The sequence below is a fragment of the Megachile rotundata genome, chromosome 7 (assembly GCF_050947335.1).
Source record: "Megachile rotundata isolate GNS110a chromosome 7, iyMegRotu1, whole genome shotgun sequence".
Taxonomy (NCBI): domain Eukaryota; kingdom Metazoa; phylum Arthropoda; class Insecta; order Hymenoptera; family Megachilidae; genus Megachile; species Megachile rotundata.
Window position 1 is genome coordinate 5,097,486 of NC_134989.1, and position 10,070 is coordinate 5,107,555.

The following is a 10,070-nucleotide window of genomic DNA, read 5'->3' on the forward strand; positions in this document are numbered from 1 at the left end:
TGTCAAATTCCCAAATTCCCAAATTAATAAATTACTAAATTATAAATTATAAATTATTGAATTACTAAATTACTAAATTACTAAATTACTAAATTACTAAATTGCCAAATTATCAAATCATTCAATTACTAAATTAACAAGTCATCATATTACCAAACACTAAATCTTCAAATTCCCTAATCTTCAATTCCCCAAATTCCTTAACCTCCAATTCTTCAAATTTCGAAGTTGTCAAATCCTCAAGTCCTTAAATCCCCAAATCTCCAAGATCCCAAACCTTCAAGTCTCCAAATCCTCGATTCCCCGAATCCTCAAATCCCCAAATTCCCAAATCTTCAAATCTTCAAATCCTCAAATCCCTAAATCCCCAAATTCCCAAATCTCCAAATCCCCAAATCTTCAAATCTTCAAATCTTCAAATCCTCAAATCACCAAATCCCCAAATCCCCAATTCCCCAAATCTTCAAATCTTCAAATCTTCAAATCCTCTAATCCCTAAATCCCCAAATTCCCAAATCTCCAAATCCCCAAATCTTCAAATCTTCAAATCCTCAAATCACCAAATCCCCAAATCCCCAAATCCCCAAATCCCCAAATCTTCAAATCTCCAAATTCCAAAATCTGCAAGACTCCAAATTCCCAAACTTCCAAATCTCCAAATTCCAAAATCTGCAAGACTCCAAATTCCCAAACTTCCAAATCTCCAACTCCAAAAATTTCCAACTTCACAATTTCTAAATCCTTAAATCATCAACCCCTCAAGTTTCCACAGCTCCAAATTCCGAATATCTCGAATTCCCAAATTCCAGAATTTCTAAATCCCCAAACCCGCAGCCTGTATCATCAAACCTTCAAATACCCAAACACTCAAAACACCCTACGACCCTAAACACCCAAAGTATCGAGTTTCCAACAAGAGCTAAATTCACTTGTCTTCAAGATACCATCCACATTAGATATAAAAGAAGTTCCTCTTCTAATGTGCGTGATGGCCACGTATCTACACAATTTTTTGGTCCTTTTGATCCCTGTCGGTTTGGCAATGGGTTCTCTTATGTCGTCGGTTTTATTCGCTTTTTCTTCGTGGAAGACTCGACGGTCACGCACAGCCGAGCATGCGTGAGGAGACGGATGCGTGGAAGCGTGCGTGTCTGCATCACCTACGCAACTGATGGCATGCAGGATGGAACGGGATGATACCGCACGCCATTTCTAAGAACTCATTCTGTCTGAATCTTCATCGCACGCATGCACGCACGCACGCATGCACGCACGTGATAAAAGAAAGCTGACCATCTTGGTTCCCAAGGATCTACGTTTACAGAATCAGGTTTGAGACTGAACGATGGAAATTGTTGCTGTCTTAACGATGGGTCAAAATATTTGAAGTTGCGCCTTTCTACAAAAATTATTCACCTCATCTTAAGATATACATTACTTTTTAGTATTATATTCTAGTTAATGTACCTTAAATTAATTATAATTCATAACTCTTAAAAACTGAAAACTTTAGAAGTTGTTGAAAAATTTGCAAATTTGCTCAGTTATCATTTGTGGGCTATTTACATAGTTCATTTAAAAGGAAAAGTATGTGGTCTTATAAACTTCCTAGATTATTTTTAGAATAATTGTTGATCTGTTAAATAAAAGTCAATTTGATTTACTATTTTCAAAAAGTACTCCATGTTTTTTTAAACATGCTATAATCACTTCTGTAATAACAAATTTTAATTATTAAACACTTGGTTGTAAATAACAGTCGATTTCGTTTAATATTAACAGAAATATCCCTCCATAATTTTTTAAATATGCCATATCATTCTTAGAGTAATAAAGATTAATTATTAAATCCTGTATGAATGAAAATGAATTTCATCCACTATTTTCAAAAACCACCCCTCTGTATTTCTTTTAATATCATTCTTAGAATGATGGAGTTTAATTATTGTAAATTTGTAAATAAAACAAATTTAATTTAATATTTTCAGAAACTACCCTTAAAATAAATATTGAGTATATTTAATGCCCCCACAATTGATTAAAAATGTGTACTTTAAAATGATTTTATTACAAAATTTCTTTCTACGCAAAGAAATGAATTGAAAGCTAATATACATGTAGCGATTGTGAGATGAATATCTTGAAATATGTATTCGATTATAGTGATTCTATTAAGAACTATATGTAACCAGCCGTTGTAAAATGATTTCTATGTGCCAAGAGCAGCCATGATCATCCGTAACAAAGCGATTTCTGAACGCTGAGAAAGACCGGTTGTTTGTAATGGCACGATTCCCGAATAATAGGAGTAATAGGAATAACGGGATTTCTGAATAATAGGATTTATGGTCACTAACCACAAAAGGATCTCCTAGTGTTAAATGAGATTACAATCGTGCGTAGCGAAACGATTTCTCGATGCTAACAGCGATCATTTACTAACAATAACTCGAGCACTCTACTTATCGTTGCAAATAGAAATAAAATATAAATGGGATTATCGAATCTGCCGTTAAATTTTTTGTTGAACAATTCAACTGTTTTATAGGTTTTTATAGCACGTTATTATTGGCAAAAGCTTCAGTGCGTGAAATTAAAACTTTAACGGAATTTATTAAACTATTAAAAATATAAAAATTCCATGATGGATAATTCATCGATTTAACGTACTAACGTAACCTAATTCAACTTGAGTCGCATGAATCGAAGTAATTACCTTTTAGAGTATTTATAGACTTTGATTACTGTTTGCGTGAAATTCGCATTTTTACACCTAACTTTACCTAGCATAACATACATAACACTTTTACGTACATCTTATACAGGCTGACTCGCCACATTTGATGTAGATTTGCGTCATTATTATTACTCATAGCAAACAATGTTTTAGATGAAGTTGAATGGTTTTGAGAAGGGCATATGCTGGTGGTATATTTTTTTTGGTAGGTGGACGTGTAAAGGACATATGAAGGTTATTAATGTTTTTTTAAATTGGATCATATATTTTTTATTGCATCAGCTGATACTCCTTCATATTCTTTACAAAAAAGTATTGCTCTATTTATGTGAAAAAATCATTACTTTAGGAGATATTTTAATTCTAACTTGTTAGGAAATCGTGACTTTATGGTCAACATGAATTGCCTTGACTGAACAGCAAATGTTTTTCTACATGCTTTGAGAGGTCACGTGTCACCAAACGAATTAGTTTTTGTTTTTTTTGTTACGCAGTAACAGTAAAATTTAGTCTCTATTACGTCTCTAATACGGTGAATACGACGATACGGTGAATTATCATTTCATAATGAAGTATTCTAAAAAAGAAAAGATAGACATGTCATCAGTTTATTTCGAAGCTGGGAAAAGTGCTACACATGCAGAAAGATTATATACTACAGAATGTTAGTAAGTCATTAATTTCTCAATTCAGAAAGTGTTCTGATGCAAATGGTCGCCACATTGAACCTTTCCTGTAAGTAAACATTAAAATTAAAATATCCTAAACTAATGATTTTTTCACATAAATAGATTAATACTTTTTTGTAAAGAATATGAAGGAGTGTCAGCTGATGTAATAAAAAATATATGATTCCATTTAAAAAAACATTAATAACCTTCATATGTCCTTTACACGTCCACCTACCAAAAAAAATATACCACCAGCATATGGCCCTCTCAAAACCATTCAATTTCATCTGAAACATTGTTTGTTATGAGAAATAATAATGACGCAAATCTAGATGACAAAATGTGGTGAGTCACCCTGTATATGTACGTGTACATATATAAATTTGTGTTCAATTTTGTGTATGTCGCATCATCACATAAAAACTACTGAATATCTTTTCATAAAATTTTGCACACAGGTAGGTCTGATATTGTAGAAGGTTTTCGGAAAGATTTTGTGGAGATTAAAGTTGAAGTATCACAAAAATCATCTTAACCATAATTGCACGTATATTTTGGTACCAAAAAATGATAAAAAAAACAAACTATGACAAACGCATAAAGAATGTAATTTATTAAAGAGAATGTATTTTATTAAGATTTATTAAGATTTTCCTTAATTTATTAAGAGCAGTTATTATTGTAACTGCGATAATTACAAATTATTCAACGAACCGGACTTCAAGTGTTAATTGGCTATGAAATTTCACTGCTTCTAATATTCCAATTTAGACAACAGTTTTTTAAAATATTACAATCATTATAAAAAGTTAATATGATTATTGATGATTGCTTTTTTGCAAATAAAACACACGAATTTCATGAATATTTTATTCTTTTATTGAATTCTGTAAACGATATATATTTTTAACACTGTCACGCGGGTAAACGGGCTGGAATGAAAATAAATATTTGGTAGAATACTTACAAAATTTGATTATTATTCACATGAAATACGATATTAGCATACAATCAGAGCTGAGAGACATAATATATTAAGTTTTCGGTAAATAAAGATTTGGTAAATTAAAGTTACTAATTAATTATTATTACTTATGAACGTTGCCAATATGAAAGTTAAAAGCCTGAAAATTTGAAAATATAATTTATAAAATACCAAACATTGAGATTTCCAAATTGTTAAATTTTAGAATAAAGATCTTTGACGATTAGAAAGTAGAAACACTTTTAAATGCAAAAAGTTTGGTATTTTTATATCTTTAAAATTCCAATCCTTCAAAATGTCAAATTAAAACTTAAAAAATGTAAAGATTAAAAAATATGAAAGTTTAAAATTTTTAACCTACAAAAATTCGAAGAAAATTTTTAATACTTCAAACGTTTCAATTTACCAAATCTATAATTTCTTAGTTTAAAGTTGTAACAATTTAAATGTAGAAAATTGTGAACACGTTTAAATTAAAAAATTTGAACATTGACAAACATAAAAACTTGAAAAGTTAAAAATTTGACAATATAACAACTTAAAAACTTAACAACTTGTAGATTTGACAGCTTGAAAACTTGAAAACCTGAAAACTTGAAAAATTGAAAACTTAAAAACTTGACAGTAAAGCAACTTCACAACTTAATTTGGCAACTTCACAATAAGACAACTCAACAAGTTGACGACTTCATAACTTGACAGCTTGATAACTTCGAAACTTGATAACTTAACAGTTTGATAACTTCAAAACCTGACAACTTGACAGCTTGATAACTTCAAAACTTGAAATCTTGAAGTCCAGGAAAGTTGAACAGTTCAAAACTTAAAAAATTTGGCAACTAAACACCTAGACAGCTTCTCAACTTAAAATTTTGAAAGCTGAGAAACTCGAAAATTTTCAAATTTGACAACTTAACAACTTGAAATTATGAAAACTTGAAAACTTAAGAACTTAAGAACTTGGGAACTTGGGAATATGGGAACTTGGAAATATGGGCAGTTGGGAATATGGGAACTTTGGAATATGACAAATTAGGAATATGGCAATACGGGAATACGGAAATTTAGGAATATAGGAACTTGGAAATATGAGAACTCGAAAATTTAAAACCCCGAAAACTAGAAAATTCGCAAACTTGAGAATGTAAAAATTTATAAATCATCAATTTGTCTATCATACCATGAACAGCAACCATACACCAACAGTAAACTACTTCGTCCCTCAGCATAAACTCAAATGAAAGTTATGTTATTTCCCAGTCAATCAATTTGAAAAGCATATAAAAATTCGTGCACGCAACTGCGCATCAGAAAGCACGTTGCGTTTCAATTCTCCCGTAGAGAAACCGAGAGGCAACGGTTTAACGTTTGCGGTAACACTCTGCGGTAGGAACAACCAACATCCGGGACGAACTATTAATTTCCTTTCGGTCTCGCCGATTTCCGCGTGCACCCGCCACGTAATCTTCTCGCAGATTCAGATACGATGACGAGTTTTGTCGCGGATCCCGGCGAAACGATTCCATCAACCTTCGAGTAGCAATTTTCTAATTAGACGAGGAAACGACGACGAATGGGCGACTGGAGTTTTCTCTTACGCGGGTTACGAGGGGAACGAGCTTCAATAGAGCTCGCATTGTTTCGTGCACGAACGTCCTCGTTATTGGTGTCACTTTCGAGAATCATCTGAGTAATGCTTGCTAAACGCTCTAGAAAAGAGTGGAAAAACGTGTGTATGTACATTTTAATTTATAGATGAAATCGGTATATTGTGGAGGAAAATTGGTATTATGAGAGTAATAGCAAGGATGTGCACAGTGCTTCGACAGATTTCTTAATAAAAAAATTTGAAAAGCTGTTTATGTTTGAACTACAAAATTTTTTATTTTTCTAACTAGAAATGTGGAGATTTGAATATTTATAAATTTCATTTAAGGAGCTCAAAAATTGAAGAATTGAAGAATTGAAGAATTGAAGAATTGAAGAATTGAAGAATTGAAGAATGGAAGAATTGAAGAATTGAAGAATTGAAGAATTGAAGAATTGAAGAATTGAAGAATTGAAGAATGGAAGAATTGAAGAATGGAAGAATTGAAGAATAAAAAATTTACGAGTTGAAGAGTTGGAAAATTGAAGAATTGAAAAATTGAAAAATTGAAAAAATGAAAATTTTGATATATTCGAAACTTCTGAATGTTGAAAACAGTGCATTTGTAAATTCAAATAATTGAAATCACTACATTTGGATATTTTTAAATTCCTAGATTCCTAAACTACTGAATTTTTGAAATTTTCAGTGTTTCCATACTGCCATGTTTGTGGAAACTGTTACTCGCAAAATCACATGTTTTAATATAAATCAACTGAAGTTAGTAAAGTACATAGTCACTTTCAATTTTGCCGTTGACGACGATCCGTATCAAGATCAACCTTTCGAAATAGGACGGAGTCGATCAAACGCATTCGATTCCCGCGATCGCAACAATCCGCTCGCGTTCTCGCGCTATAAGGTTGAACCTGTGAGAAACGAAGAGAAAAGTGCAGATCTGTACAGTCGACAGCAAATCTGGTCCTAAAAACCTAGGGAAAATATGCTAACGAAAGGGAAAGAAGTCCATCATTTATTGATTTCCAGCTACTTTTCAGGATTTCAAAATACAGTGATGGATTAAGAATTTGGGTATATGTATAGCAAATTGAACATCTTCAGATTTGATGATATTGTAATCTAGGGATCTGTTGGAAACCTAGGAAATTTGGAATTAATTGTTATGAGGAGTTTAGTGATGATTTTTCATTATATATGGTGATTTGGGAATTTGGGTAGGCATGTAGAGATTAAAAAATGTGAAAACTAAGGGATGTAGAGATATGGGATCATAGTGATCTAGGAACATTAGTATTAAGAGATAAAGGGATCTAAGGATTTTGGAATCGAGAAATTTGGGGACCTAGAAATTTGAAGACTAGCATTGGGGAATCTATTGGTATATCTGAATATTTTTTAATTTGAAAAATTTGGAAGGTGGAAAGTTGAAAATCTTAAATCCTTTAAATTTGAAATCTGAAAATGCACACTTTTTATTATAGGATCATAGTGATCTAGAGACACTGGTATTAAGAAATAAAGGGATGTAAGAATTTTGGGGTCGAGAAATTTGTAGACATTGGAGAATCTACTGGTATGAGAATTTAGAGATAGCCATTATAGAAATCTGGGGAACCGAAGGATATGGGTGTCTAGGGATATAGAGAATAACAGACATGGGCATCCACATACATGGAAATTAAAGGATTTGAGAATTTATGCATTTCGAAATTTAGAAAGTTGGAAATCTAAATTTGGAAATTAGAAATTTAGAAACCTGAGATTTTCAAAATTTAAAAATGTGAGTAGTCGATGAATCGAAAAACTGAAAAATCAGAAAATCGAAAAGTCATTACAAAATTAAAAAATACAAATAAAAAAATGAAATTGTGTGAATTCAAGAATTTGTCAAACTTGCGCAGGTGTCCATACTCAAAGGAAGCATCCGTTGCAATTGAGTGTACGCGAGTTCGCCGTTCGCCGAAAGGTGGGGGCGGTAGTCGGTTCACAGGAGCGAGTTACAAGCGTGGATCTTCGCTAGCTGGTAAGATGATACTTCTGGTTGATGAGGCCAGAACGAGGATCGCGGCATGGCGGAATGCATCGCGGCACGGCGAAACTTTTGTTATTAAGAGTGTCTGGTTGGATCCCGGCCGGGTAAAAGGAACGACCCACGATCGCGTGTATTAGGAAATGAAGCCACGGGGCTCGTCGTAACTCACTCGCGTGTTATATACCGAGTTAACTAAGCAGTTCGCATTTCAGAAACGTGAAACGATAACGCACGCATAATACAAACCTCGCGGCTGAGCCGCGCCGGAAACGGAACGCCGTAAAATAGTATCTTCGGGCGCAAACACGATAAATTTCCTGCTTTCACGCTTAAATTACTCGGCAGCGTGCGGCCCCCAAGAAGATATCCAACGTTTCGGCTCGATATGCCGCTGCCCTCCCGCAAATGAGATATCCGTGGATATTAAACGCTTACACGTTACCTTATCTTCGTAACGGCACACGCACCTTTAATGGCCTGACTTTCTCTTTCGCGCTTTGGCATGCTTCTATCCCTTCGTCGCCACGTCGTTTCCTCGAAAATCATTATTTTTAATTCGAACGACGCCAATGGAATTATCGGCATTCGAACGCGTTGACTTGCAGATTCATGGCGGCGATAAGTGTCGTGGAACTGCTTATGCCCGTAATTAAACGGAGGAATTAATTTAACGACAGGCTTAACTGTACTGTTCGGTTCGGATTCGTTAAGACCGTCTTGTTAGAGGACACTTTAAGGGATTTTCCACTTCCGTCACCGGAACAAATCTGGTAATCTGTATGAGATGTATCTTCCGAAAATAAAAAGCAATTCTCATCTCTAAACGATTTGTTCATTTGTCTGTTTGTTTGTACTGTAAGCTACACTTTTGGGTCCTTTGACTTGAAATTTTAAGGGTAGTCTTGTGAGACAACCTGAATTTGCTGCATAGATTCTGCTAGCCGTTTGACGACAGAAACCTATCATTATCGATAGTATCGACTGGAACCACATCAAAAGCCCTATGACCCAGAATGGACGACAATGCTTGGTTGTTATTGACGTTAATCGTCCTGAAGTCTACAATAATCGCGTTTGCTATCGTTTTCCATAGTTTCAGACACGTTTAATCGTTGATAATGACTTTCAAATTTCTACATCTCATTCTTGTTTTATCTATATGTTTACTATAGCTACTCTAAATTTTAAATGCATATAGGAATTTGTGTGAGACAGCTGGTCTGTAGATCCACTAATGTAGTATGATTTTTCATTTGATGCTATACATATATAATATGAAATAGAAAGTAGAGCAAGAATTTCAGAATATAGAGTATTCACTAGACATGATTAAAAGACAAGTCGGAAACAGTTCGTTTTCGTAGAGAAATCAAGGTCACCACGAGCTTTACAAATAATAACACAATTTTTTAACAAAATGTAAAAATATTGAAATAAATTAAAAATACATATCATATGATACTTTTACTAAAATAAAAAGCAACTTCCATACATTTATATCCTTTTTTGAATTCATTTTCTCTTCCTTTAGAGTCTTGTTACATTTTGAACAAATCTTCTCTTTTAAACTCTCTAACAAATTTTATACCATTTGATATATTCTTCAGATTTGAGCTCATTGATTTACAAGAATGTGAATGAAATTCAAATAATTTAATAAATGGGTTTCGACTAATAAGATTTTCAGAAAATCTTACAATTTTTATACCTGAAAATTTTTTAATTTGAAAAATTTAGAAGTTGGAGAATCTCCAAACTTTTAAATTTGAAAAATTGAAAAATTGAAATCTGAAAATACACACATTTTAGATTACCAAACCGAGAAATCATTAAATTTAGAAGTTTACAAACACAAAGATATAAATTTTGTTTAACTACGATTATATCATGCTTGCAGAACATCGTAATAGTAGTTATACTGCAATTCATATCAGGTGTCGAAATATCAGCCTTAACATCGAGCACTTGAAATTACCTCAATTTAACGTATACCATTAACACTCTGACTACACGTCACTCATATACGAATGACGCTT

General features: G+C 33.1%; 1 long non-coding RNA gene across 1 annotated transcript in view; it reads left to right on the plus strand.

Moving 5' to 3' along the window:
* LOC143264798 (uncharacterized) overlaps positions 1-9,419 on the plus strand; it is a 48,775-nt gene extending 39,356 nt beyond the window's left edge. The window contains exons 3-4 of the long non-coding RNA XR_013038734.1: positions 7,904-8,025; positions 8,640-9,419. This is a non-coding gene — a long non-coding RNA (uncharacterized LOC143264798). The remainder of the gene's footprint in view (positions 1-7,903; positions 8,026-8,639) is intronic.
* Positions 9,420-10,070: the final 651 nt, after the last annotated feature.